This window comes from Bombus bifarius, unplaced genomic scaffold (assembly GCF_011952205.1).
Source record: "Bombus bifarius isolate JDL3187 unplaced genomic scaffold, Bbif_JDL3187 scf7180000008193, whole genome shotgun sequence".
Lineage (NCBI taxonomy): Eukaryota > Metazoa > Arthropoda > Insecta > Hymenoptera > Apidae > Bombus > Bombus bifarius.
In genome coordinates, this window is record NW_022884501.1 from 1,100,778 (window position 1) to 1,117,818 (window position 17,041).

The 17,041-nt window shown below is 39.4% G+C and overlaps 1 protein-coding gene and 1 long non-coding RNA gene across 6 annotated transcripts in view; both read right to left on the reverse strand.

Moving 5' to 3' along the window:
- Positions 1 to 6,309, reverse strand: part of LOC117209739 — a 96,934-nt gene extending 90,625 nt beyond the window's left edge. For all 4 annotated transcript variants that reach the window (XR_004487973.1, XR_004487974.1, XR_004487975.1 and 1 more), the window contains exon 1: positions 5,653 to 6,309. This is a non-coding gene — a long non-coding RNA (uncharacterized LOC117209739). The remainder of the gene's footprint in view (positions 1 to 5,652) is intronic.
- Positions 1 to 17,041, reverse strand: part of LOC117209731 (UPF0489 protein C5orf22 homolog) — a 1,030,747-nt gene that overhangs the window by 800,274 nt on the left and 213,432 nt on the right. The window lies entirely within an intron of this gene.

The following is a 17,041-nucleotide window of genomic DNA, read 5'->3' on the forward strand; positions in this document are numbered from 1 at the left end:
AGACGCGGGCAAATTCATATTTTATTCCGCGTCGTGTTTCGGTCGGTTCGCGGTGTTTTACAAATGGCGCACGAAAAGCTTCGGGAATAAATTCAACGTGCTGGGTCACGATTATTTACGAGTCGAGGCCGCGTCGACTTAATTAATTTTATGTAAAAATATGTCACAGAGAAGCCGCGAGTCCGACAATGTGACGGCGCGGTTCGTTTCGTTGCTGTACGACGCGTGTATATGGCCGTACGGGCGGGCTAGAGAAAAACGTGTTTGATAAAGCGTTACCCGGTGATCACGCACCTGCCGCCGCGTGATACTTTGCACGCGTCTCGGAGCGCGCATACTTTTATGCCGCGTTTCGTATTTTTCAGCCGTGCACAAGCGTGAATTAATGGCGCGCCACTGTTCGCGTGGACGCACGGTGACGCGACTCGCACGCTCACACAATCTACATTTCGGACGATATGTGTCGACGAAATTTGAATCGAGTGATTTATCGCGGCTACGTTATATTAGTGTTACCTTGTTGGTAAGAAGTCACGCGTGTGTATAATCAAGACATTATTTCGACCGAGGGTTGTTACAAAACTACATAGACAACAAGATACGGGAATACTAATTGAAGAAAAAAAATGTTCGCCGCTGAGAAGCTGACTACTAACGCGTGGAATATTCGCTTCGTGTGTATTAATTGAAACTTGTATGGAAATGGTATAATAAAATTAGTCCTAAGTGTATGTAAATGTGTGACGTAACTCAGAAATCCAGACAAAGATACATGGAAGAACTGTATTCGCATGATCATCGCGATAAAAGCATCCCCGAGCGATAGAATTCCATTGGGTAGGCAGTAAACGCGAAACGTGATCGTCGCGTTGCAACATTCTGCTACAAGGCGAGCCCGTTTAGACGGCAGGTCACGCGATCCGTGGCATTCTTGAAGAAGGAAGAAGAAACGGCTGAACAAGAGCGGAAAGGCAAAGCATTCGCGACCGGGGTGGATTTGGAAATCGAGATTCCGCCTTGATGGATGCGACTTTCAAGGGGGTGGGTCTGGGTGTGGCGAGAGGGTGCGCTGAAATCGCGTCTAACAGGCCGCCGTGCAGAGTGAATCTCTTCGCCGAATTGAAAGCCGTTCCACGTATCCACACGTACGGAAAAAGTTTTACGTGAGATCCCTTTTTCTTCTCGACCAACCCCTATTCGCTCTTGCACTGACATGCGTGCCACGCATATTATGCGCACGCATCCTTTATATCGGCTTTGGTTTGTCTTCTTTTTCGTTCTTTCATGGGTTCTAATTTGCTTTTCATTGTCTTTCATTGTGCAATTTTAAGGAATTCGTAGGTAAGAATTACATACTAAGTACGATGTTATGTGTTCTTTAGAACATAACTAAAAATGCTCATTTGCACTTATTTTATTTCGCTTATTTTATATTTGTAGATTAATTTTATTATTAAATAATCAGAAGAATCATATGTTTTTAAGGGACGTATTTTTAATACAGCGGTTACAGTTAATATCAATAGTAAAGAGGATAATACTTAATTTCAGTAAAACTAAATCATAAAACATTGATAATCTTCCTTTTACTTGTATATTCATATACTAATTATTTATATACTTCATATTAGTCGCGAAATATCCTATTATATATAAATTCTCGTAAATATTGAAGAAAATTAAAAACAAAGATAAAGTGACAATTATAATTCTATCAATTTTTGTGAATATCATAAAAAAAAGAATGAATTTTTTCCACTCGTATATTGTTGTATATTCTAGAAACTGCGGTGTTCATAAATTTCTTCTAAATGAACAAACATTCGCAGCCTATCCACAACATTTCAATCAATTATCTGATTGCATTGGAAATCGTCTAAATCCCACGGAATAGCAATTACATTAACCAACTTGGTAAAACAAGCATCACTAGCTACATTCTCTGTGAAATCTTCAATCTCTGAACGTCGTTGTAGAAGCATGACGTCGTTCTACGTTCTCGTAGAAAGTTCCGGAATAAGACGACGCTCGAGTTCACCCTGGGGCGAGTAAATCGAGGCGTACGCTAAAATGGAACTGTACAAAGTACCATTTCATAAATCTTGGCCGGAAAAGCGCGCGCCGCTGCGGAAGGGGCGGAGGGAAAAGAAAACTGTTGATAGATGAGGAAGACGAGGAGAGCAGGTCACAGCGCCGGGAGCGCGAGCTGCTGGAAGCATTATTTCGGAGACGGTGTATGATATTATAAACCGAGAGAGGATACGTCTGAGGAGTCTCCCTCTTCGTTGTTGTGTACGTAGAATCTCCGGGAAGAAACTGTGTCTTTGATGAAGATACTTGTGGTAAACTGTATATATATATGTGAACGTGGAACTGAGAAAACACGTGCAGTGTTTGTTAGCCAAATATAAAAAGACACGAACGTTCTTAAATCTATTATATAATATATTATATATCTAATACGTTATATATTATATTGTAGAGTTTTTAGCATTTATATGAAAATTGGAGAAAAAGAAGCAATATAACAGAGACGTTTTATAATGGAATTTCTAAGAAATATTATAAAAATACTAGTGTTAATGTTAGTTTATAAGACATAGAAATTTGTTGGATCGCTGATAAACAATTGATCAGATTAATAGCTTTTTACGCGAAGATGATATATGTGGCAATCTTGTTAGATACCAACGTATATTTTACACTTAATTAACGAAGATTAAATAAAATATCTTTAAAGAACCAATGTTTTAACATCGCCTATGGTTATAAGATATAATTCTTAGAAATGTTTTCTTCAACGTTATTTTGTTACCATCTTATACCAATTAGGTTCATAAGTGTGGGCTTGATGATGGAATTACAAAGGAATTACAAAAATAAGAAAAGTTCTTTAAACAAATAGAAATAGATAAATGGCTCTTAAAGTAATATACCATTGATAAAATATTATAATTATTCTTTGTTTCGCGTTACTATTAAATATCTCGCTAAATCACTGCAATTAATATTACCAATATATTGAAACAATTATATTGGCATATAAACATATGATTGGATTAGAACATCTTTACGTCCAAAGACTACGATATTTCAATTTCACCAAAGAGAAACCTCTTTCCACAGGTGTGAACAGGGTAGATAGCGTACAGAGTGGAGTGCGCGTGCTCCTCGAAGCTGTCGTTCTACACGCTGGACGTATAATGTAACGAATGGAGGATAGAAAAGAATAAAAGAAGGGAAAGAGAGTATGAGCGAGCAATATATCAAGCAGGGGTTGGCAGGAAGACGGAACCTCCTCCGAGGAACTACCGACTCCCCTCCTCTTCGTCTCTTTTTACCCTACAGTCAAGAAAAATCCCGAATAATCCGGTTGCAAGGATTATCCTGTCTCTCGCCGAACTTCCCTTGTTTTATATAACTCGTCGAATACCGTGGCTCTTGCGCGACGGGATCGTCGTTCGATTTAATTTAACCCTCTCGGCGATGAAATTTTAAGATTTTTAAGCAATATCATTCAGGCAAAATTGCGCGATTTTATCATATCTATTTATCATTTCAGTCATATTTCTTCAGATACGTCATCATTACAAATTAGTTATTTTTTTGGATGTTATAACTTAGTATTGTCGTAAATTATTATAAAATTGATTAAATTTTACTATCGTGCACTGATCGATCAAATACAGCAAAGCAACTTGCAATTTATAACAACTATAAGAGGAAATATTTTACCTCGTACACGTTTCAAAATAGACGATTAAAATCTATCGTTTTGCACGAAGAAGAAATAAAAATTAACAAATTCCCATATTACGTCATGTATCGAGCAATGTAAATTGGAGGGTTGAATCGTTACGATAATTAATATAAAACATCTCCGAGAATTTCCCACAATTGTACAGCAACGCTTCCTTATTTTCTAAACCTCTGCGAATTTCACAACTCGCAAAAAAAAAGCTCTTGTACTTCTACTCTAAAAACTGACTCGTACCACTGAAACATTGTCTATGGCCGAAACCATAAGCAACATTCACTTCTAAGAATGCGAAAGTGCAGAACGCATGGTAACATCGTGACGGCGTTACATAAAAGGTTTCGAGGCGGTATACTCTGGGAAACTGCGTCGGAACGAACAGATTTATGCGTGGAAAGCGGTTGACCGGTTTTATAGTACAATAAATTTATTTAAAAGACATTAATGAATAGCGGGACCGCTTAATGGCCAAGGGATCCTATGATGATGTAACCGTAATCATGGCGGTGATCGCGTCGGAACAGCTATGAAAATTACACACGGTATTCGCCGAGATCGAGGGAAAGATTGCGTTAAAGACGAACTGAGTATCTAATCGTTGGTCTCGCAATAACGTCCTCGCAACAAAGTTTAGTTTGGCCATCGCGTCGTGCAATCATATTCACGGCGAATAAAAGCGACGAGAAAACGCAATAAACGCGCGAGCCGCTGTAAAACGAGTGGAATGCTTCCCTCGTAGAAACGTTGCGAAAGCAAGGAATCCGGATTGTAAAACCTAAGTATGAAACGGAGACAAACGTTGCTCGTGTGATTTTATACTCGAATATGTTTCGGTCGCGAGACAGACGGCGATAGTTGGTTTGATTAACTCGGGGGATAAGCTTTCTTATTCCTACTTTATTTACTTGAGATGTTGGAAAATAACCTACAAAAGGATTAAGAAATAGTTCGTCGTAATGGTAGAAATTCTTCAACTTCTCTAAAGTTCTCTAAAATTTCATAAAATTATGAGGTTTATATAAAAGAAATAGCGACGAAGGGAATATCGAGCGAATCGTTGGCATTCTCTTTTATAGCTACGATGTTAAAATGCAGATTTCGATAATATAAATTGATCGAGAGAAATTGCAAATGATACGCATTAATTAATAATAAACGTAACTGTGGTCCTTAATGGTTTTCGATATCGATTGTAAATGGATTTTTCTTTAATTAAAAGAAAGAGAGAAGTCTGTCTGGTAGAACAATGAGTTATGTAATTAATAACTTTAAATTGTATTATTCTAAGTAATTTCAATGCTATCAAATTTGTAGTAAAATACGTCGGTATGTAATGAGAATTTGCAACATTTTATTATTGGTTGCTGACGCGCGGGAAGGCATCCAAGAAATGAATTTTATCGCAGCTTATTACGATATGAATTAAAAGTTCGCATTTATAATTCGACTTCGTGAGCGACAGAAATAAACAAATACTTATCCAGCGACGACAGATACTTAACTCTAAACTTAACCTTCTAATATCAAGATAGAAAATCCTGCGTAATTTTCACTTCCTAACATCGTTCCAACTATTTCGACAAATACAATGAAATTCCAATTTTAAAACAGATGATTTCCTAATAAAGAGTCCGAAACTTCTACCAAAAACTTCTTCATCCGCGAGGAAACAAAGTTGCCTAAACTCAAGCCGCCCCAATCTCGCACTTCTTCGCATGCCAATTACGAATAAACGCCGTACGCATCTCCGCAAATCTCCCAACGAATCCTACAACCTAATCACCTAAACCAAAACAGGCCGTGGAACCGGAGAAATGCGACCAATTAAACGCAGACTTCGACAACTAAAGTTTCAGGTTGATCAATTGTTTGCTAGTCACCGGCGAATTTCTTACGTCACGTTTAGCCGCTTAAGGTGCTCGTTTAGGGTAAGGGCCACCCTTGTGTTCCTTCTGCCCCATTCTCATGCCGACACTCCCTTTATCGATCCCACTCTCAGCCCTCTTTCTCGCTCCATCCTCCCTCGCGCTCTCTTTCCTCCTTTTCTTTCTGCCTCTCCCTTTTTCGCCCTCTTTCGCCAGGTTCCCGTCGTCTCTGTCCATCTCGTTCCCTCCTCGCCACTGTCTGCGTCCCTCTTCACCACCTAGTTACCCCGGGGAAAAGCTAGAACCGGTTCCATCCTCCGTCACCCTCCTCCTTCGCAGACGCCACCACCATCGCAGCAGCCACTGCTGCCACTCGCCTCTATAAACCCGACCAACCAGGAAGCACGTATCTGCCCTTTCGAATTATCCGGCTGGCTTGCCGCCCTTTGTTGCACGCGGAATTTCGTTTAATTAAAATGAGACTGTAGGGCCGACTGGCTTTCTCCTGAGAGGCCGCCTCGCTCCGCTCGCTTCTTCTTCGATTCTGTCAGCTCGAGAGGAACAAAGTGCTGGTCCGAGACGTTTGAACGTCTGAAAGAATACGCGTTTCTCCGGGCGTTTCGTGATTTCGTCCGCTGCCACGGAAAATCGCCAGTTTCCTTCGCCACGATGGCTCAGGTCATATGCTTTCTAAACTTCGTTTAGAGTTCGTGATGGTTCAAGGTGGGTCGAGATGGTGTGGTAGAACGTGGATCGGTTTAATCGACGTGGTTCGATGAAGATCGATATTGGAAGATGATACAGAGGAGTTTGGAGATACAAAGTGGTGAGAGGAGATCGAGAAGGGAAGATATTTGTTTGAGAAAGTGAAAGATTCTGAACGAAATGTGGGTTGAAAGGTGAAATAGGAAGCAAAGGGGCAGAGAGTTTTATACGTGATCGATTAAAAAATTTCTTGATTAATAGAAGATTGGAAAAAGTAGGTCTTCAGTGAACATTTTTATGAATTATAGAGCTATACTGCTAGGTCTCTAAATATCGAGTCGTGTCATCAATATTTCTGTAATACCGAATTAATATCTCATTTGCACAAAGTTTCTCTAAAAATGCAGCTCTTTTATAGATATTGCATTAAGCAGATCACGTGTAAACTTAACCACGTCCATACCTATTAGATTATTGATGACTTATAATTACAGGAATGCGGAGAAAGTTCAGAGTTTTATATTTTTACACAGGGAAAAGGTCGAGTGGAAATAGAAAAATACACAACGAGAGATTTGCTAACAGAGAAAGGAGAAAAAACCTTTTCCTTGAAAGAGAAAGACATAAGTTTACATAACTTGAAATAAATAAATGTAACTAGGGCCCTTATATTATTAGGGCTAGTTAGAACGCATCATCAAGTATCAGATGGGAAAAGTAAGTCGCGCACGGATATGCAAATTAAAAAAAAAGATAACAATGTTGCGACGAGCGAATACCAATGAAAGAATAACAATGTTGCGACGAACGGATAACATTGAAAGAATAATCGTACGATCATCGTTGTTCTTTGTTCCTCTTCCTCTCTCTCCTTTGTTGGACGCAATGAGAATTTTCGTGTGACCACGCGGAAATTAGCTTCGATTACGATCTTGGGAGGTGTAAACTGGCAAAATGGCGGTGCTCGAAGAAGGAAATACATTGTACGGGGCGGGGCTAAGCCACTGGAAAGGGCAGACGGGTGTTAATCACGCTATCGAAGCAAGGGATCGACTAATTAACAGCGAGTTAATCGGTCGTCTCTTGCTGGCCCGAACCAGCCGCACGCGTTCTTTGCCATTCTGCACACGTTTCACGAATTTTTCAAGATGAAGAAAGGTCACTCGTTACGTCTCCGAATATTAAAGTAAATTAAAAAGCGCGTTGATAATTTATGACGATATCTTTTGCTTCGAAATATTTTTAAAATGTATGCCTTTCAAGAATATCTTAGAAATTCCACAAACCTATTAATATTTCTTAAAATACTAGAACAGTCTAGTATTTTTCGTACTGAAAGGCGTAAGAATCATTTGGTTTTCTTATATTGACAGCACGTGCCAGTCACGTATGTTTGTCGAACGTTAAAATATACACAACCAGCAACTGATAATCCTCGACCATACTTGTAACCGTATCAAACGTAAACGATAATTCTTACGATTAAATAACGATTCGCAAAACTCGCTGACAAAAGACAACGATTCATTGAAGGAACGTGTCACGGCAACAAAGAAACGACCGTTTCCACCCAAACGCCGAAGATTCACAAAACGCCATCTCCACGAGCCAGAAGCTCGTTTGCAAAAAGCCGAGTCAGCCTCCTCTTGCACACCCAATCTAACTGGTAGCGAAACCAACGGAAAACCAAGAAACGCCAAAACCCATCGGCATCCGTCACTGTCACGGTATCACCGTTCCGTGTCAAGCTTAAAGCTACGTTCACACTTCACCGTGTCCCCGTGAAACTCTTCCCCCGCCTAAACGATTGATCTATTATGGCCCGTGCACACTGTACGCTCTCACTACGGTGTTCACGCGTCCCATCCTACTTCCATGTTCCAGCATTCCAGGGGCAAAACGATCGCATCGTGACGACATCACCGTGTGACGATGATCCGATGGTAATCAGCAGTGGCACGTTGCGAAACAACGAATCGAAGGTTCCTGTTGTGCGCCACGAGACGACGATGACGACGACGACGGGGTGAGACACAGGGAGAGAGAGGATTGCAAGGCGTCGCGGCGCTGGTCGGTACTAGACTTGGCGTCGGTTCGTTCGTTAGCTGGACCCTCTTGCTCGCCCGTATTAATTTGCTTCCTCCTCCTCTACCCCCGTCGACACCGCCCGCCCCCTCCCCCTACGCCTACCCTCCCCCCTTTCGTCGCGGCCCGTTTCCTCGGTCATCCCCCCCAAAACGAAAAGGGGGGCTTCGGGTCGCCCGTGGTCTTAGCTGCTGGCTGCTGCCGCCACCACCGCGCATGCGGACCACGCTAATCACCCTTCGTCCTCTACCCCCTCGGACCACCCCCTCGTTGCCCCGCTCGCAGCCCACGATGTGCTTTCTACGCGCGACGCCGCCGGCTCCATGAAGGTGAGCCGGCAGAAAATTAACTGGAACTACCGACACTGTCTCTGTCTACCGTATACTCGATGAACGGTGGATGGAGAGCGGAGCTGAATGGTCTCTGTCGCAACAACGAGCGTGCTCCAGACCTACTTCGAGCTAGTTACTCGCGACCGTGACCTTCCGGTTCGATGAAACCAGGAGACTCACGGGGAAATTAAAGCTGGGAGTTTGGCGAAGGTTGCTGGCACGAGTGTATTTGGTTTTGAGGCTGTTTAGAGTCTGCGGTTTTTAGCGAAAGGGTTGTTGGGAATTATTAGAGCGTCAACCATATTTTGGATTTTATCGTAGATATAGGAATGTCGAAATCGTTATTCCTTTCTTTCATTAATTTTTTATTCGTTTCCTTTGGTGACTATTTTTGTACAGAAGCTCGAGAAAGAGTAATTAACTAGGTAGGATTTGATATATAAATGTGACCATGAAATATAATTGTTTCAATAAGTACAAGATAGTAGCTTTCTCTAATTTATAAAATCTTCTTCTTGCATTTCTAATTTTCGTAACAGACTTCCACGTAGTATCTATTATTCCGATACATTTTTTCATCTCGATAAGCTATTTTATTTGCATCTTCTAATAACGTGGCATTCGTGCAATTTCTCTTTCTATAGATTAAAAACATCTTATCTTCGTACGTAGCGCGTCACTTGCTTAAAATTACATTTACAACCAACCTAAGCGAGATTGATTCGTCTCTCTTAATTTTTCATTTCATAATTATAGAAATCTTTACTTGCGACGACCCCGTTAGAAATTCTTCGATTTCTTCAAATAATTTTCTAATTTTAAATCATCAGCCTGAAATACACGAAGAAAACATTTTACTCGACCTGATGCTATATACATAGAGTCAACATAGTGTGGTCGATCGAAGGGTCGATGACGTGATGAGACTTTCGAACAGACCCAGACCGAAACGCGCGCGCCAGGAGGGTGGCGGCCCGATAGTAAACGAGTTATTGGAAAATCGTGTGAGGGGTGCGCCGAGGGAGAGGAGGTCAGCAATTTTTCGCCTCATTGGCTGTAAAAAGGAGACGCTTTATCGTTCGCAACGGCGGCAGTGGCGACGTAACCGAACGACGAGGTTCGAACGGGAAGTTCGAAGGTGGGCCGGGGGCATTAACACCGGCTCGTTGTAGATGTTGATCAGGCGGCGCATTTTTACCGAGGCCAATTTGCCGGGGATGAAGCTCGCGTGACGTTCTCCCGCTGCTCCATCCACGTAACCGCAGATAAAATATCACCTGCCCCGCCGAAAGCTATGGAAATTACGCTGGAATTTCGTTGGCAGCGCGCTCGCGTTCCAGTACGGTGTGTGGATCGTGGAGAACGAGCGATATGTCCTCCGAGGCGAAACGTAATTTCGAGAGGCGAACGTCTCTCCAACTTCTTGACGCGAGCTTCATGACCCTGTTTTCCACGAATTTCAACCGTTTAACCCTTCAGCGGTGAACGATGTAGCCATGTAACAACAAGTATGACTTCTTCGCGTATCGCTGTCTGATGTAAGCACATCCCTTATCGAAAGTTTTAGCGGATGCTGACAAAGTTTTCAAGAAAGTTGTAGATACTTCGGATACAACATGAATTTTGAACTGTATTCAGCTTTCAGGAAAATTGATAGTGTATTTCAGAAACGTGTGTCTATTTCTTTCTTGTAGAAGATAACTCCACTCTCTATAGAGAAGAAATAGAAAGTGCTTATCAGACGAAATAATATTTCTTCGTATCTTTTACACACTGGACTTTGAGCAATTCTCCTAACATTTGTATACACTATATAGAAAGAAAATAGTAAGTATCTAATGAAATAATATTTTTTGACGCTTTTCAAGAACCAGAGTTTGAACAGATAACAGATAACGTTCATAGATGTGTACGTACAAGGTTTAATTTAACATTTAATCGAGACCGATTATAGCTTTTCTCTAGTTGTAAGTAGGAGAAGTATCGGAGGAGAAGCGAATTTTACTAATGTCAATAAAATGCAAGTGCAATTTGGCATTGTCCATATAAATATGTTTGCAACATTCAAAGTATGCACATAGGTAACACTTGAAAAGAACAAAGAAGCAAAAGTTTTATTTCAAAGAACATGAAATAAATATTTCGAGTTTACCTATAAATAATTCAGCACAGGTTACAACGCGATGTTTCCATAAGATTTATCATTTAGGAATGGATAACGCTTAACCACCCCATCGCCAATTGATTCCAACTTAATCAACCTAAAATTAAGACAACATACAAAAATTCTACGTTAATCGTACAAGACTCTTTAACGATTTTCCTGCTATTAAGCGACTCGAGCAACAAGCAAACAATCAGCCACAGATCCATTAAAATTCCGCAACGCCGGAGAACCACGATGCACAATAAGCTCTTCACTTCTCTCGATTAGAATCTGTCGGATCGTTGACTCTTCTCACGGGCCAACTCGTGCCATAAATAATGTAAACGGCGTGAAAAAAAATCAAACGCCTCTTCTTTACTCGCTTTACACATCCTACGGTGTCCCAAGTTTAATTAATCGGCCACGTTTCCATATACAAACTTCAAACAACGATTTAAACGTCAAGCTCGACGCTGGAATATCGTGGAAAAGCGACGTTGAAAAGGGCGTATCGACGCCATTGACTTCGGTACGAAAAGAAGAAGCTGCAAAAGACGAGGAGATGACTCGATAAAGGCAGCGCACGATGAATCGAGTTCAAAGAGCTCGAAGATTCCGAGAGTGCGGCATATTCGCGGGTATAAAACAGCGAAACGCTTAGCATAGTAACATCGCGGGAACGGGGGCGTCATTACCGTATTGATCGCGGGGGTGGTTCCACTCACCCCTTCGCTCTACCGGTTCCCTCTTCCTCTTTTCCGCCCTCTATCTCTGTCCGTCTCTCTTTCCCATCCCCTTATGATACTCTGTTGTCGAGGATCAGCAGGGTAAGGGCCAGACCAGAAGAGATTCACAGGCGAAGAGAGGGTTGAAAGTAGGACAACGAACTTGCCGGCATAACGAGTCTCGGATCAAAGGACCAGTCTGCACGTGGAACGATCCGATAATTTGGAATCGCGCGCCATCATGCCGCTATCGATCGCCTTCGTGATGATTGTGGACGAAACATGCGCCCTCCATGATGACGCGCCCACCCTGCTGTACGCATGGGATGATTTTCGAATTATCCTTGGAATTACTCGGTCTGCGTGGTAGCCGAGAATGGTTGGTTGGAAATTTTGATTTATGTAGGTTGAAATAGGATTTGTATTATGTTAGTGGATGCGGCGGTTCTTGTAATACGTTTGTGAGGATAAATAACGAGAAGTAAAATGGAAGTTGAAACGTTATTTGGGAATGCGTTATATGTGGGTCAATCTCAGCTTTTGAATGTTTAAATTAAATAAAGGATGAGAATTAACGTGGAATGATGTTTCTCTGGTACGTTCAGACAGACGATCACGGTGAAATAAGATGGAGTTTCGTGTACAATTTGAAAGTAAATAGTGCTCTGTCAATGAAAGTCGAGAAATATTCGGATTATAAATTATTATGTTTATTATTCAAAGATCAGATATTCATCATCGAATGTGAGAATTATATTCCAAATATTTCGAACACATATTGTCTTACTTGAACATATTAGTGGCACTACCGATATTGTTAGAAAATACGACCTATGATTAATTGTAAAACAATCTGAAACCACGATAAAAACATTATGATCATACGTAGAAATTTGAATTCATTAAATACTTTGTGATAAACTAACACGCACTAAGTATTTTAAAATAATCTAAAAAGGAAGTAATCTTAATTTGATTATTGTGGTATACTGCTGATCCAGTATTGTTGTCTTCAAAGACTTTAAACGAAGAAGCACCTCTACTACATAGTATTAAAAAGAAAATGATATTTTATTTCGAAAGATTTGAATGGAAAATTAATCTTTTTGTACAGGACGATGACGAAATGCACCCGGTTCTGATTCAGTCAGGTGATATTGACCTCCATGACGTCAAACGAAGTTCGAGGATACTTATTTTCTTTTCTTGCCGTAACCCACTCCTTTACATCCTCGCCGATGGATCCAGGACCCGTTGCAAGACCGGTTTGGTAAGAATCAACTGATCACGAAGGCAAGAAACAACTGAATCACTGTGGCTTCGACCCTTCAGCTCAAGGATCAAGGTACGGATTGCTTCGTCAGAATGTCGAATATTTAAAGAATCAAGAACGAACAGTAAATTTCAAACAATGCCATAATACCCTGATTATTGTGTAATTAACACTGGTCAAGACAGTTGTATGGGAAAATGGAGCGTATAAAAAGAAAATAACGTTTCACTTAGTAATATCGATTCAAACGTATCATAATATATCAAACTTTAATAGCTAATGAAAATAACGAATATTCTAGTTTCTGCGATTTTAATGCTAGATACGTAATGTCGTCTTATGAGTTTCTAACTTCAAGATAGATTTGCTAATATCTATAACATTATATGAAAAATATTCTTTGTCAATTTGAATTTATTGCCTTTACATGGAATAAGTAAATAAAAAAGGATTTCTGAGTCGTATAATTTACGCGACGTTTTCATATTCTTAGGTGGGCTTTTTCATACTCTTCGATAAAATATTGAAATAATTGTAACGTCTAACAACGACAACAACAAGCAAACTGAAATAAAATCATCGCTAAAGTACCTCTCCTACGTTTTCAGATCATTAAGTCACTGTGGCCTTTCTTTATTCTCACCGATCATCACCAATATATACACAATCAGCCCAGAATGCGAAGATACCTTTCCAGTTGTCTCTATCTTGAATCACCTGTGATTTAATATTACAAATACCAATACAAATATCCTTCACTTCGATCCAATTTCTCGTCAATGTGTTTCCTTAGATAAAATTCTAATTTGATTCCTTTTTTAAGATTCTTTTCAATTTGAATCGAATGAAACACGTAATGATACGAAACTTCTAGTCGATAGTGCATGACGAAAACGCATTCTTACAGTCACTCACAACTTCCGTTTCCCCAGAACATTCTACAAAGGGAATATAGAAACCTGTCTGTCAGAAAGACAGCCTCTCGTTATTCCACGTTTCCACCCTCCAACTTTTTCACCCAAAACACCTGCCACTAAAAAATTCCATGCCATGGTAAAAACTGAAGAGACGATAACGTCGAGAGGTAGAACGCACGAATGGAAGAAACTGAAAGAAGAGAAAGAAGAGATATTCGAAGCGAATCGATCGGTTGGCCGCTCGTGTGCCGGCCGACAAAAAAAATAAAAATGAGCTTGGTTCTCTCTTCGTGTGTGGCGTGGTTGTGTGGCGCGACGATAAGTTTACCGGGGCACAATGAGCACGAGAGGATGCGGGACCTGTACCAAACAGGTTACAAAATAGTGGGTTACGTGAATCACGCTCGTGTCGCGTGCAATGTAACCGGGTCGTCGATTGTTCGCGCGAGCACGCGCAGGATCTTTATCGAAGGAACACGATCATCAAATCAACTACAAGGAATATTCGAAAAATATTCGATTGCAAGATGCACTGCAAGTTATCGAGTTGTCGTAGAATTACTTGAGACAGTTAAACCTTAACGTATTAAAATTCTACCTTGGACTTCGCACAGAATAATCCAATTTGTTGGATTTATATTACGCGACACGGATTAGATTATAATATAATTTATATATACTTTAGGCTTAGCAAGAAAAAATATCACCAATGTCAGTAAAATAAATGAATTTGTTGTAGCGTCTTAATCTACGTGTTTGAAGTTATGGTTCTAGTGTTTGTTTGGATTTCAGATTGTTAAAAAACGTTATCTAAAAAATTAGTTATTAGTATTATATTAAAAAGTATAGAGAAGGAAATTTAAAGAGTTGTATTTAACAATTTGTGACAATTTCATGTTCAATTTTATTTACTTAGAAATCAAAATGATAAGTTTTTAAATTGAATTCATTCGAACCAATCGGAGTTAATCAATTGACATAAAGATTGCCAAACTGTATACAATAACGTAATATAAGAGGAAAAGTGGTACAAGTGTGTCTTTTTCAAAGAATAAGTTAATAATAGAACCATCGTATCTGAGTTCTACAATTTCGAGATCATCCGTTTGTTGCAGTTGAAGCGTATCTTGAAATTTCGAACGGAATACGTAAATACTTTGGTTTCTGTGTTACAACTTGAAAAAGCAATTGATTTATCATAAACAATAATATCTTCCTTCGAACGATAAGAGAGAATATCGTATAAATATTAATATGGTCTGTCGTATTTTTTAAATATATTCAAGACAAAGCTGTTATACAGAAGAGAATATTCCTTTTATTGGATATAATACATTTCAATAAAACCTGCAAAAAATATCGAAAATAGACATTATACGCGAGATACGAATACTTCAAGAATAAAATAAAATGAAATATTTTAGCCGCACGAATTGCAGAAAAAACTGAGACTTTATGTCTTCGTGTTTCTTACAACATAATCTCATAATAATGCTGTAAGAATGCAAAAGACACTATCAAACCAAATTTCAAAATTCGTTTTTCAAATCAAAGCCAAATTGCTTCTAATGCACAGAAATGGCATACAAATTGCTTCTAATCCGTGCAATGACGGCAATAAACGTCGCGAAATTGTCTTTCGATTACCACATCATAGTAACAGGAAGAGATAATACATTCTCAAAGCCTACGCAATCATGATCGCTCGTCAGTCGAAATTTTAGGCTTGCTCGACATGGGAACGGGGGAAAGAATTGGCCGTGATCGTTAACATAATAGTGCAACAAGTAGGACTGGAATGATTTAATGTAGCACGTGATTACACAGGAAATTCGCAATTTCCATACGGTCTTGCCACCGCAACGTTCAACGACACACCGACTCACAAAAGAAAGCAAATTGCCATAAAACGTTCCATCGTGTGCTTGCTTTTTCGTTAAAATTACAAGAACCTACGTAGCACTGCGCGAAGAAAAAGAGTGGTTAGGTCGATCGAGACCACGTAACCCTTCGAGTCCTAAATTTCTAGAATAAACGACGATGTACAATTTTCGTAAGGAAAAAGGAAAGAGGAAGGAGAAAATGAAACGAACGAGAAAGAAGAAGCAACAACGACAACAGAAATGGCGAGGAAACGTCGCGTTGCGTTATGACGAATGCGAATGGAAGTGATCGTTTCCCGTTATTATACGAGAACTCTGTAATAATCGGTGTAATTCTCGTTTCTCGTTCAACTGTAAGAAATTATATAGACGTGTATAAATCAACAGGCATGCAGACCATACGGAGGGAAACAAATACGAATGCGCGTAATTATTGTCTTTGCAGATGGAAACAATAAGCTGAAACCGAGCGTACAGAACGTTGTTTCGTACGTCTGCAGACTGATCTTTTCTCAAACGAGAAATTGTATTGTCTTTTTAAATTAATTCGTGCCTTACAATGTGTAGAATTAGTTTGTGAAGTCAGAAAAATTAATTTGCAAGGCTTCAAAATTAATCTCATTTAGATGTAAATTTAAATAAAATGAAATTAATAAATTCGAAAGAGATGGATCTTAAATTAAAGAATTGTTAGATTGAGAATGCAAGAATTAAGTATTAAGAACTTACAAATTACAAATCGAGGAAAGTATTGCAAGATCTTTTCGTTCATGTTTCAGATACATGTTTAATAGAATGCGACAGCAGCGGAAATGAGTCTGTTTCTGCAGTAAGAACGTATAATCGATAGAAATAGCTTATCTTATGGTATCTGTTCGTAACCTGATTGTAACCCGATTTAATGATTTACAATAACACTATTCAAAACTGATTACTCTCTGATAATGAGTTTCTGTCGCTAAACGTGTACTAAATACATCGTGAGTATACACTATATATTTCACGAACGATAAATTACGAACTTTTGTCAAATAATGTTTACATTGTTAAAAATTAATACATCAGAAAATTAACAAACTGAAAAGTAAATATTGCCAACAACTACATTAAACTAATATCGATGTTGAACAAATAACAGTAAATACAATTAATTATCACATATGCGTAATTTAAAATTAAACAACAACGACCTCTTGAAACTGATATATTATTACATGGAATTTTTGAAATAAATAAATTTAAGGAAATACACGTTGCCTTCTAAAAAAGTGATACTAAATGATCGTGGGCGAACCACTTTACAGTAGCTATTTTGTAAAATTGTCCCGATAACTCGTCTAGGAACTAGGTTCT